Below are 12,148 nucleotides of genomic sequence, written 5' to 3'. Positions count from 1 at the left end.
CACTAAGGTAAATGCTCAAAAACATAGATTTGCACCATTTCCATTAAAAAGTATCTAACATTATGGAGTATCTTTTGTTTTCCACATTGCACACACTTTTCTTGATATCTAGGCATGGGCCCCCTTCTTCATGGAATGCTGCCTTGTCGTGGCGAAGGGGCTTGAGTAACTCAGAGAAACTATGGGCTATGCCGTGCAGGGACACCCAAGACGGACAGGACATAGTGGAGAGTTCCGACTAAACGCAATCCACCTGGAGTAGGAAATGGCAAGCCACTCCAGTATCTTTGCCAAGAACGCCCCATGATCAGAAACAAAAGGCTAAAAGATATGACGCTGGAAGATGGGCCCCTCAGGTCAGAAGGCGTCCAGCATGCTACTGAGGAAGAGCGGAGGACAAGTACAAGTAGCTCCAGAGCTAATGAAGTGGTTGGGCCAAAGCCGAAAGGACGCTCAGCTGTGGACGTGCCTGGAAGTGAAAGGAAAATCCAATGCTGCAAAGAAAAATACTGCATAGGAACCTGGAATGTAAGATCTATGAACATTGGGAAGCTGGAGGTGGTCAAACAGGAGATGGCAAGAATAAACATCGACATCCTGGGCATCAGTGAACTAAAATGGACAGGAATGGGCGAATTCAGCTCAGATGATTATCATATCTACTACTGTGGGCAAGAATCCCGTAGAAGGAATGGAGTAGCCCTCATAGTCAACAAAAGAGTGGGAAAAGCTGTAATGGGATACAATCTCAAAAATGATAGAATGATGTCAATACGAATCCAAGGCAGACCATTCAACATCACAATAATCCAAGTTTATGCACCAACCAGCATTGCTGAGGAGACTGAAATTGAACAATTCTATGAAGATTTACAACACCTTCTAGAACTGACACCAAAGAAAGATGTTCTTCTCATTCTAGGGGACTGGAATGCTAAAGTAGGGAGCCAAGAGATAAAAGGAACAACAGGGAAGTTTGGCCTTGGAGTTCAGAACGAAGCAGGACAAAGGCTAATAGAGTTTTGTCAAGAGAATAAGCTGGTCATCACAAACACTCTTTTCCAACAACACAAGAGGCGACTCTATACATGGAAATCACCAGATGGGCAATATCGAAATCAGATTGATTATATTCTCTGCAGCCAAAGATGGAGAAGCTCTATACAGTCAGCAAAAACAAGACCTGGAGCTGACTGCGGTTCTGATCATCAGCTTCTCATAGCAAAATTCAAGCTTAGACTGAAGAGATTAGGAAAAACCACTGGGCCATTCAGGTATAATCTAAACCAAATCCCTTATGAATACACAGTGGAAGTAAAGAACAGATTTAAGGAACTAGATTTGGTGGACAGAGTGCCTGAAGAACTTTGGATAGAGGCTCGTAACATTGTCCAGGAGGCAGCAACGAAAACCATCCCAAAGAAAAGGAAATGCAAGAAAGCAAAGTGGCTGTCCAACGAGGCCTTAGAAATACCAGAGAGGAGAAGGGAAGCAAAATGCAAGGGAGATAGGGAAAGTTACAGAAACTTGAATTCAGACTTCCAAAGAATAGCAAGGAGAGACAAGAGGGCCTTCTTAAATGAACAATGCAAAGAAATAGAGGAAGATAACAGAAAAGGAAAGACCAGAGATCTGTTCAGGAAAATTGGATATATTAGAGGAACATTTTGCGCAAAGATGAACATGATAAAAGACAAAAATGGGAGGGACCTAACAGAAGCAGAAGACATCAAGAAGAGGTGGCAAGAATACACAGAGGAATTATATCAGAAAGATTTGGATATCCCGGACAACCCAGACAATGTAGTTGCTGACCTTGAGCCAGACATCCTGGAGAGCGAAGTCAAGTGGGCCTTAGAAAGCCTGGCTAACAACAAGGCCAGTGGAGGTGATGGCATTCCAGTTGAACTATTTAAAATCTTGAAAGATGATGCTGTTAAGGTGCTACATTCAATAGGCCAGCAAGTTTGGAAAACTCAACAGTGGCCAGAGGATTGGAAAAGATCGGTCTACATCCCAATCCCAAAGAAAGGCAGTGCCAACTACCGTACAATTGCACTCATTTCGCACGCTAGCAAGGTTATACTCAAAATCCTGCAAGGTAGGCTTCAGCAGTATGTGGACCGAGAACTCCCAGAAGTACAAGCTGGATTCCGAAGAGGCAGAGGAACTCGAGACCAAATTGCTAACTTGCGCTGGATTATGGAGAAAGCCAGAGAGTTCCAGAAAAATATCTACTTCTGCTTCATTGACTATGCGAAAGCCTTTGACTGTGTGGACCACAGCAAACTATGGCAAGTTCTTAAAGAAATGGGAGTGCCTGACCACTTTATCTGTCTCCTGAGAAACCTATATGTGGGACAGGAAGCAACAGTTAGAACTGGTCATGGAACAACTGAGTGGTTCAAAATTGGGAAAGGAGTACGACAAGGCTGTATATTGTCCCCCAGCTTATTTAACTTATATGCAGAATACATCATGCGGAAGGCTGGACTGGAAGAAACCCAAGCCGGAATTAAGATTGCCGGAAGAAATATCAACAACCTCAGATATGCAGATGATACCACTCTGATGGCAGAAAGTGAGGAGGAATTAAAGAACCTTGTAATGAGAGTGAAAGAGGAGAGTGCAAAAAACGGTCTGAAACTCAACATCAAAAAAACTAAGATCATGGCCACTGGTCCCATCACCTCCTGGGAAATAGAAGGGGAAGATATGGAGGCAGTGTCAAATTTTATCTTCCTGGGCTCCATGATCACTGCAGATGGAGACAGCAGCCCTGAAATTAAAAGGCGCCTTCTTCTTGGGAGGAAAGCAATGACAAATCTTGACAGCATCTTGAAAAGCAGAGACATCACCTTGCCAACAAAAGTCCGAATAGTCAAAGCTATGGTTTTTCCTGTCGTGATGTATGGAAGTGAGAGCTGGACCATAAAGAAAGCAGACCACCGAAGAATTGATGCCTTTGAATTGTGGTGCTGGAGGAGGCTCTTGAGAATCCCCTGGACTGCAAGGAGAACAAACCTATCAGTTCTAAAGGAAATCAACCCTGAGTGCTCACTGGAAGGACAGATCCTGAAGCTGAGGCTCCAGTACTTTGGCCATCTAATGAGAAGAAAAGACTCCCTGGAAAAGACCCTGATGTTGGGAAAGTGTGATGGCAAGAGGAGAAGGGGACGACCGAGGATGAGATGGCTGGACAGTGTCTGCGAAGCAACCAACATGAACCTGACACAACTCTGGGAGGCAGTAGAAGACAGGAGGGCCTGGCGTGCTCTGGTCCATGGGGTCACGAAGAGTCGGACACGACTAAACGACTAAACACACAGGCATGGGCCCCACCCTGAGGGGATGTGCTCCACCGGCTTAGAGTCAGCGTGCCATATCTTGCAGAAGGCCTCCACAGACAGAATGGAAGGGTGATGAGGAGAATGACATAGGAATGGAGGGCACTGGGAATAAGGAGGGGAGAGTCGGAGGGCATTGTTGCCCCACCTGCTTGTGTGTTACAATAAGTCATTTTTTGAACATCTGAAAATAGCCTCTGTTTTCTTATGGCATTCCCATGAGTCAATGGCATCACAATTTATTTTCTCCCCCTCTTGAACCTATTCAGGGCATAGGGAGCCATTCCAACCTCAAAGTCATGTTTATATATACATTAGTTCTAGCTGTTAAAGCATGCAATTAAATTTTTAACCACCTGCACTGGCCAGATTCTACAAGTGCAGCGTCTCCTAGCATGGAGAGGATCATGTTGTACCTGCCTGCTGTGTAGCTGTTACAGATAAGAGCCTCATGGTAATTCAGCACCTCCAACACGGCTGAATAAATTGAGTTTGCAAAGCCAGGCTTTTAGCATCTAAGCTCTCAAAGCCCTTAGATAGAAAGGGGAGGGAGGGGAAATGCTTTTTCCCCCTACATTCCATTTTTTTAAAGTCTCCAGTTCTGAGGCACTTTGTTCTTTTTTTCTCTCTCTCTTTTCTTCCCCAAGGCTGACAGTCTGGGTCCAATCCAAACTAGTTCTAGACTGCTGGTGAATTCCAAAAATCCAGCTTCCACATCATGTGATTGAGTGGTTCTAGTCCATACTAGATTGACAGACAGACAGAGAGGGACAAAGTAGGAATAAACACTGTCTTCAGACAAATGTGTGGAAAACAGACCCAATTAAGGGTATTTGTGCCATTTTAGTACTACCGTGTGGTGGAAAAAATACAGTGGTGCCTCGCAAGACGAATTTAATTCGTTCCACGGTTAATATTGTCTTGCAAAAAATTCATCTTGCGAAATGCGTTTTCCCATAGAACTGCATTGAAATCTAATTAATGCGTTCCTATGGGCAAAAACAATCAGAACAAAGTCAAAAAAGGGTTTATTAAGTGCTCATTAAAGCCATACATATTGTGCAGATGATTTCAAAAAATTTCAGTCAAAAAACGTTAACTTTTTAAACATCATAGAAAAACATTTAAAAATCAGCAAACATGAGGCAGGAACAAAAAATGGAAAACATTCCACTTGCGAAGCACGGCCATAGGAACATTTGTCTTGCGAGTCATCAATCCCATTGTCAAAACCATTTGTCTTGTGAGTTTTTTTGTCCTGCGAGGCATTTGTCTTGCAAGACACCACTCTATCCACAGGATGGAGTGTTCCCCAGTGGACACATCATGCTCAATCCAGCATTCCAAAAATTACTTTAGAAAAATGGCATACTCTGATTCCAAGAAATGAATGGGAAATTAAAAGTAATACAAAAATCCAGGAATACAAATGCAAGAGTAGGTGATACTTTTATACACCACTAAGAAATAATCATCAAACAATCTGTGAGGTTTTGTGGATGAGGACCACTTTCTCAGGTATGTACCAGTGTGAAGATTTGAAAGTCCAAAAGTTTATGGCAAGAACGATTTTGGCAGGCACATCGTTCTTAGACTGAAATCAGGCAAGATGCAGGCTGCATTAGAGCTGTTGTTTCAAAGTTACAGCTGAAGCAGCTCTTGAGAGTGGATACCACACCCAGTTGTGGCACACCTTCCCATTTGGCCGCTCTTTGCAATGGGCCTGTTTCTGCTTGGCTAGGAAGGGGAGGGTGCACAGAAAACCCAGCTTCTCCATCAGGGGACTGCAGAGATCATTTAGTAAACTCACTAGGTTTAGCCAATTGGGGTCAGATTACAGTGAAAATAAAATCACCTAGTGGTTACAGCCTTGCTCCGCTGATGTTGAGAGTCCATGTGTCTTCTTGTTAGCATAGGAGGGCAACTATTTCATGTTATCCTCGTAATTCTACATTGGATTGGGCACAGAGGAAATTCAATTTTAACCCAGTCACTACACGATGTAAAGCTCAATGCAGGAAAGCCCATTAAGCAATTGTCTTTCTTGAGCCAGGTCTTGTCGTTTGGTCTTGTCGTTTGTTTTTTTCTCAGCCAGCAGGGGTAGTTTACATTTGTTCTGATCAAGCTGCCATTGCTTTAGTCCACCTTCTGCCAGTGTGATCACCTGATCCAGTGCAGAGGGGTGCTTGAAGCGGTGTCAGTTCCCCTCAGCTGAGCACCTCTTGTCTCCACCCAGTACCTTAATAAAAACAAGAAGCAGCTTTCAAGAGCATTTAGGAGAACGAAATAAAAAAGAGAAACAGTCAGTTAGTACATTATTAGCACCTTAAGGCAGTTTATGCTGTTGGTGCTCAGTACAAATGGCACTCGCTGCTTCTGCCTTGCTAATAATAATAATAATTGTGTGCCATCAAGTCCATTCTGATTTACAGTGACCCTTTTCAAGGATTTTCCAGGTAGAGAATACTAAGAAGTGGTTCACCATTCCCTTCTTCCAGGAGTGTCCCGGAACTGTGCAGCTTGCCCAAGGCCACCCAGGCTAGCTCTACTCACAGGAGTCACCGTGAGGAGCTGAATCACGAACCTCTGGCTCCACGGCCAGATAGCTATCTCAATGAGCTATGTTGTTGTCTGGATGGCTATGGTGATTCACCTGGAGAAACCCTATCTGATAAACTTCAAACATGGATCAAACCATATTTTTTTCCCACTGTATAGTTGCACCCTAGATTTCCTTAACTTTATGCTACTATGAATGTGTGTGTATATTACCCTGGATAAATTCCTGCCTTCTTCTTCTAAAGGCTTTGATTGTCTAGGTTGAAGTTAAACATCACCGATTCTGTCACAACAGCACTGGCTTCTAGTGGCTAGTGTCAGCTCCTCCAGGGCACAAATTGAAAGACTGAAAAAACTACAATGCCATATTATTCAGAGAATATGCTGTGATAAAATCCCTGTGTGTGTGTGTGTGTGTGTGTGTGTGTGTGTGTACAAACACAATGGGACAATGATAGTTCATCCATAAAGCCTCCATGCATAGCCTAGATAATACTTCCTTTATTCAGATAATGTTGAACAGCCTATGAAAAGCAAGACAAACACCTTTTAATTTAAAGCAAGAGCAGAGATTATGAATGCAGGAGAACACTTGTCTACCTCTGTACGGCAATGGCATGCTGCCTCTCCTTAAAAGCTCAAACAATACCTGGCCCATGTGTTATTAACTGCTTTTTGCCCTAAGATGAGTAAGTCCACCTAAAGTACATAATAAAACCCAGGAGTGAGCAAGGGAGGGACCAAGACTTCTGCTACTCACCTTCTTTCTAAAGTCTAATTCAGCATGAAAGATTATATTTGTTGCAATGCAGAAACTGGTGAAGACAGCAAGAGTTTCAGCCGACCTGGCAGTTCCTATAAATTGAAGGATTATATTTTGGTTCCGCGGATTTTGCTATGCAAAAAAACAAGTCTTTCCATGGATTTTGCAGTTGTGTGTGTGTGTTTTTTTTTAAATAATATCCTGCATCAGGGAATGGAAGCTCTCTAGCAGAGATAAAATAAAGAATGCATTTCCTCTCCATCTCGTGCCCAGGTGTGAAATATGCTCGAATTAAGATGAGAGGCATCCCATTGCTTTCTTCCTGATGAGCAAATCACTATCAGGCTGCTCATATTCCATGAAAGGAGAAAACTTAAGGTTGTTGTTTTTTTCCTGAAATGAGAATCATGATGAGTCAGGAAAGGGGAAGAATTCAGAACAGGCAAAGCATATGCTGAATTTTAAGGGAAAACAGCAGCTCTAGGAAGACTCACCAAATTTCTGAAGAGAATGTTGCATATCTCTCAGTTGAAGCCAGATGTTGCTTCATGGAGAATCTGAAGCAAGCAAAGCAAAGGGTGCTACTTATGTATCGCCCCATAGCTCTTCAAGCATTATCTGGGTGGTTTACAAGTTAATTATGCAGGCTGCACATTGCCCCCCCCAACAAGCTGGGTACTCATTTTACTGACCCCGGAAGGCTGGAAGGCTGGGTCAACCTCGAGCTGGCTACCTGGGATTGAACCCTGGGTCGTGAGCACAGTTTTAGCTGAAGTACAGCAGTTTAGCCACTGCACCATTTGGCTCCTTCGTATGTGAAGTATCCGAGGGATATTGGTGGATCCAAGGGGCAAAGGTCATGTTCAAATAAGTGCCTAGTTTCCTTCTCTTACAAGGTTATCTTTCTGGATATATGATCTGCTTTTTTTACATATGGCTCTAGAGTTAGACAGGCCAAGAAAGCCATTGTTTGCATTAGAAAAATCCAGCCACATGTATGCTTCTCACTTTAACACGTTTGCATAATTAATCTTTTCCACCAGGAAAGGAGCTTGAAGGAGCACTCCTTTGAGGAAAAAAAAATTCTGCACAAGCACTATGGCCCTCAGTCTTCTAATAAGGCAGTATGCAGTGTGCCAACCGAATATCTGCCCACCATGAGACAGGAAACTGAATGGCAAACACAGGATGGCAGATTTGGCCTAGGGTTGCAGTGCCCTTGGCGAGGCTCCTTTCCATTGCACCATGTCTGGACTTGGTTGGTGGGTTGTCCCGCTGATCCATAATCAGAAAAAAAAGGTTGCTTAATTCATGAGAAAGGATAAATGGAGTATATTCAAATCCACCCTCAAAGGAGTTGTAATGCATGCCACAGCAACAAACATAATTATCTGATGATCTAGAAATTTGTGACTGTACCAGAAAAGGAAAGGAAACTATAAAGAAGGGAGCCCAGAAAACCGGTGATTGCACACCATGAAAAATTTATAACCTTGCAAATAATGGTACAACCGAAACAGACACTGCAGCTTCTCTCACTTCAGAGTGGCAGCACGTAGCACCGTCGACAGTGTGTCTCTCAGCATCAGAACGAGAGTCAATTCACAACATCCTTAGAGATGCCACGAAAGTAAATTGTGCGGCCACAGTGATGCATCCACACTACACAGAAGCTTAACTGCCATCCAGCGTTAGGCACGTACATTTCCATTTTGCATGTGTGTGAGCAAAGTTAAATTGATCAGCACTAGGACCTCTGTGTGGTGGTAATACAATATCTATGTAGAGATAGTGCTTTTTTCCCCCTGACTCATGGTTTAGCAATTACTTTGGCTGCTGTTAGACAAACACAGATGTCTGAAAGGCTGAAATCTGACGCTTACCATAGTAAGTTGTAATGGAATGTACCCATGGGATCAGTGGGAATCTGGTTGCAACTTACTATAGTGTCGTAAGTCATAACTAGAGTAGGTCCATTTCAATCAGTGGAATTTATGGATAAGTTGATTCACCAGGTTCCTACTGATCCAATGGGTATGTCGTAGTTATAACGTAATACACTAAGCAATGGGAATTAAGTCATTATGCCATTGCCTTCCTGTCTAATTCTCTCTCCTTCCAAGTATTCTCCTACTTTCATAGTACAGCTTTGTCCTGACAAGCATCTTGTTCTTTTTAGAGGCATCTTAGTGAACAGTGGTTTCTAAATGGCAATGCTGGCAACACTGGGTGTCTATAAAAGCCTAAGCAGGGAAGGTAGGTAATAAGAGAAACTCATTCCTGAAAAATGGCTTGCCCACCATACCATTGATTCCCACCCATGTTGTATGCAGCCTGTGCTGGAGCAAATCCATGAAAGTCCACAGTTGAAGTTAAAGTGCCAGCTGGGTTTACCAAGCCCTTGCCTGGCACTTTAACTGCTATACCACAGGTGGACACTATGGGCATGGGTTGATTAAAAAAACACAGTTTGACTCCCAGAATATCCTATAGGGACTATGGCAGTCATTTCATATTCTTCTCTGCAATACAGCAGGCACATCCTAAACTCATTATATAACGGGGGAGTCCCACTAACACTTAAAGCAAGTTATTGTTTACCATACAAAGAGAGGAAGCTCTTATCTTGCACACAGTATCAAAGAAACAGAGCAGAAGGGTCTGAGTATGAATCAACATCATTAACTTCCAATTTTTCATTTGTATTTGTGAGCTAGTCTAAGCACCATGAATTATTCAGTCTGCTGGTGTCCCATACCCTCAGCACAAGTGGGCCTGTTAGCTGCCTGCTGTAGTGTTTATTCTCCGTAGTCTTGTAGGCACCTTTGAATGACATATCTTTCACAGATTTGTCAAACCACATCTCCTCACTTCAGTAAACTGTATGTAAATATCATCCAGAATGCAGATCAATTGCTCTTCTAGCCCATCTATGACAACCAGACGAATTAACAAATGGTCTGATTTGAATGGTGATATGATTTATCTTGGCACTATATGTACTGTATCATTAATGCTATCAGAATTAAGAATGTGGGGTGTTTTTTTTTTCAGATTGACAAGATTTCCCCCCAGGAAGACAAAGAGAGAACTGAGTTCAGATGTGTGTGTGTGTTCAAGTAGGTTTACACACATACATATATTGTGCATGTATGTCTTATTCTCACAAATAAACGCATCAACAACAGCAGTTAGAATAGAACTATCTTCACGAAGCCTTCAATATGCATTTTTAAAATAATGGAATTGCAAATGCTTTTTACAACGCATTGCCATATGTTTAAATACACAAAACCTCAGTTTGTCAACCAAGGAGTGAAAAGAGTGGGCTAAGCCCTAAAGAAACACATTGCAGCTCATCTGTGTGACCAAAAGTAAGCCAGTGAGGGCTGTGACTTTTCCATGTTGCGCTGTTCTTTTGAGTGTGTTCTGTCACAGCCTGCCTACTTTTTGCTGCTTGTATGTAACATAACTCCAGGATTGTGAGGTCAAGAACAACCTAATCTGTAAGATTTAAGGGCCAAAACCTGAGACTGTGGGGCAAATCCTTGTGATGTCACAGAGGTAGGGCAGGCACACAGGCAATGGAAAGATGCAGAACTGTTTCTGGGCCAGCTGATTAGAAAACAGAGATGAAAACCAAGGAGGAAACATGACCAAATGCAGCCAGAAGGTGCAGCGGCAGATGCCATTCCTACTAGGGCTGCCAACTCGTGTTGCCAGTGCACTTGGGAGCGCACAAACACATGGGGGAGGTTTCTAGGCCCTGTGCTGCTGTTTTGTAGAGCATTCTACAAAACCTGGTGTGTTTCCCCTCTAGTTCTGCACTGCTGCTGCCAGTACTTATGCAAAAAGAAGTCTCACAAGTTGGAATGCTAATGCTTTAACCCCTGCCTTATCTCAAATGGCAACACAGGCCCAAGAGAAGCCCAGCAGCATGCGCCCACTGCCTCATCTCCTAGTTTCATCCCCTTGCTCCTGATTTTTAGTGTGCCAATGTAGCGCAAGCAAAACACAGATAAAAACTTATTCAGTCCATGAGCAGTGGTTCTAGTTGGAATGCATGGAGATGAACATTGAGGCTTTAATAATACCTCACACACTTCTCACAAAGGAAACATGTCCACCTCTTCTATTGCTCCCTGCCTTTAGGGTGAGTTTCTGGATGAGCTGCCTATCCTGTGAGTGGCATCATATTTAGCCAGTATCCTGTTTTGGTGAGGCACAGTGACTATGCTCATAATATTCAGTGTATCCATAGTATTCTATGCATAGCATGCACTTAGTGGCTAGGGCTTGTGGAACTTGAGTTCAGCTACATAATACATTCCATGCCTTGTTTGCTACATCTTCGTTTAAACACTGCTGGATCCTCAGACTGTATGTTGTTTTTACTTAGGCCAGATGTATGGGCCCAAATCCTGTTGCTTCGTGTAGCAAATTATACTAGAGAGGTGCCATTGAATCAATGGGGATTTCATGAGTCAACTCCTTCAAAAGTTCTATTGAGTCAAATGGGCCTTGACTGACTTCACACTGTAAGTTACAGTTAGTTACTGTAAGTTACAATGTGTAGCCTGTATAATTAAAAAATTGTAAACCGCCCGGAGAATGCTTGTAGCGCTATGGGGCGGTATATAAGTCCAATAAATAAATAAATAAATATATAAATAAATATTACAGTTACAAACTTGCAGAGGAATTGCCTCACCAAATCCCCATTAATTCAATGGACCTACTTTTGTACGATTTACTAAATTAAACTACAGGATTGTGGCCATCATTGCTGTTTGTTAATGTAAGCAGTGCTAATATACATAGCGCTCAATGGATGCAACTTTAAGTGACTGAAGATTCTTCAGGATATTGCTCCCCCGCCCAGAAATAAAGAGACAAAACACAGGTTGTTTGGGTTAAAACTTGGGCCACATATTTATTAACTATTTAAAGTAATTCTCCAACTTCAGGGGGGCCCTGACCGTAGTGCAATCTCCTTCATAGGCAGGAATAACCTATACCTCTGGACGATTCAAAATTGAGCAAGGCGAGCTCCTATTTCTGAATCATGCTGTTCGTTGAACAGCATGCCTTCAGGTGCTCTGTGCTAAGGGTAACCCGCCATTTTCAGCCCACTGAGTCACATGACCCTAAATGGGCTGCTGTCCAGGAGGTTCCCATATGTGGAACCATCTCTCCTCAGATGCCTGATTAGCTCTACCTGACAGAGAGATATCATAAATGTCTCATAATGAGCTAACCATGAACTCACCCCATCTCTGTCTTCGCACGACCTGCAGCTGCGACCAAATGGCTTTAACTAACCACAATGTTTAACTTGAACCTCACCCATCAGTTAAGAATGGGATGGGCGAAAACGCACTTTCATCCTACGGCCAATCAAGGGTACAAGCCAAAAATTCCTATCTGGCTCCAATAGGCAACCAGCTAATCTCATTTTTAATTCAGGGTGGGGGGGTGG

General features: G+C 42.9%; 1 protein-coding gene and 1 long non-coding RNA gene across 2 annotated transcripts in view; one reads left to right on the top strand and one right to left on the bottom strand.

Annotated features, from left to right (window-relative positions):
- Positions 1-12,148, top strand: part of LOC144587799 (uncharacterized) — an 887,030-nt gene that overhangs the window by 259,633 nt on the left and 615,249 nt on the right. The window lies entirely within an intron of this gene.
- On the bottom strand, positions 6,282-7,229 carry LOC140707909 (uncharacterized). The gene is made up of 2 exons (XR_012088087.2): positions 7,164-7,229; positions 6,282-7,062 (listed from the first exon to the last, which is right to left on the bottom strand). It is a non-coding gene; the product is annotated as an uncharacterized LOC140707909 (long non-coding RNA).

This window comes from Pogona vitticeps, chromosome 1 (genome assembly GCF_051106095.1).
Source record: "Pogona vitticeps strain Pit_001003342236 chromosome 1, PviZW2.1, whole genome shotgun sequence".
Taxonomy (NCBI): Eukaryota; Metazoa; Chordata; class Lepidosauria; order Squamata; family Agamidae; genus Pogona; species Pogona vitticeps.
The sequence above is the reverse complement of the archived record's forward strand: the minus strand, read 5'-3'. Positions and strand labels throughout refer to the sequence as shown.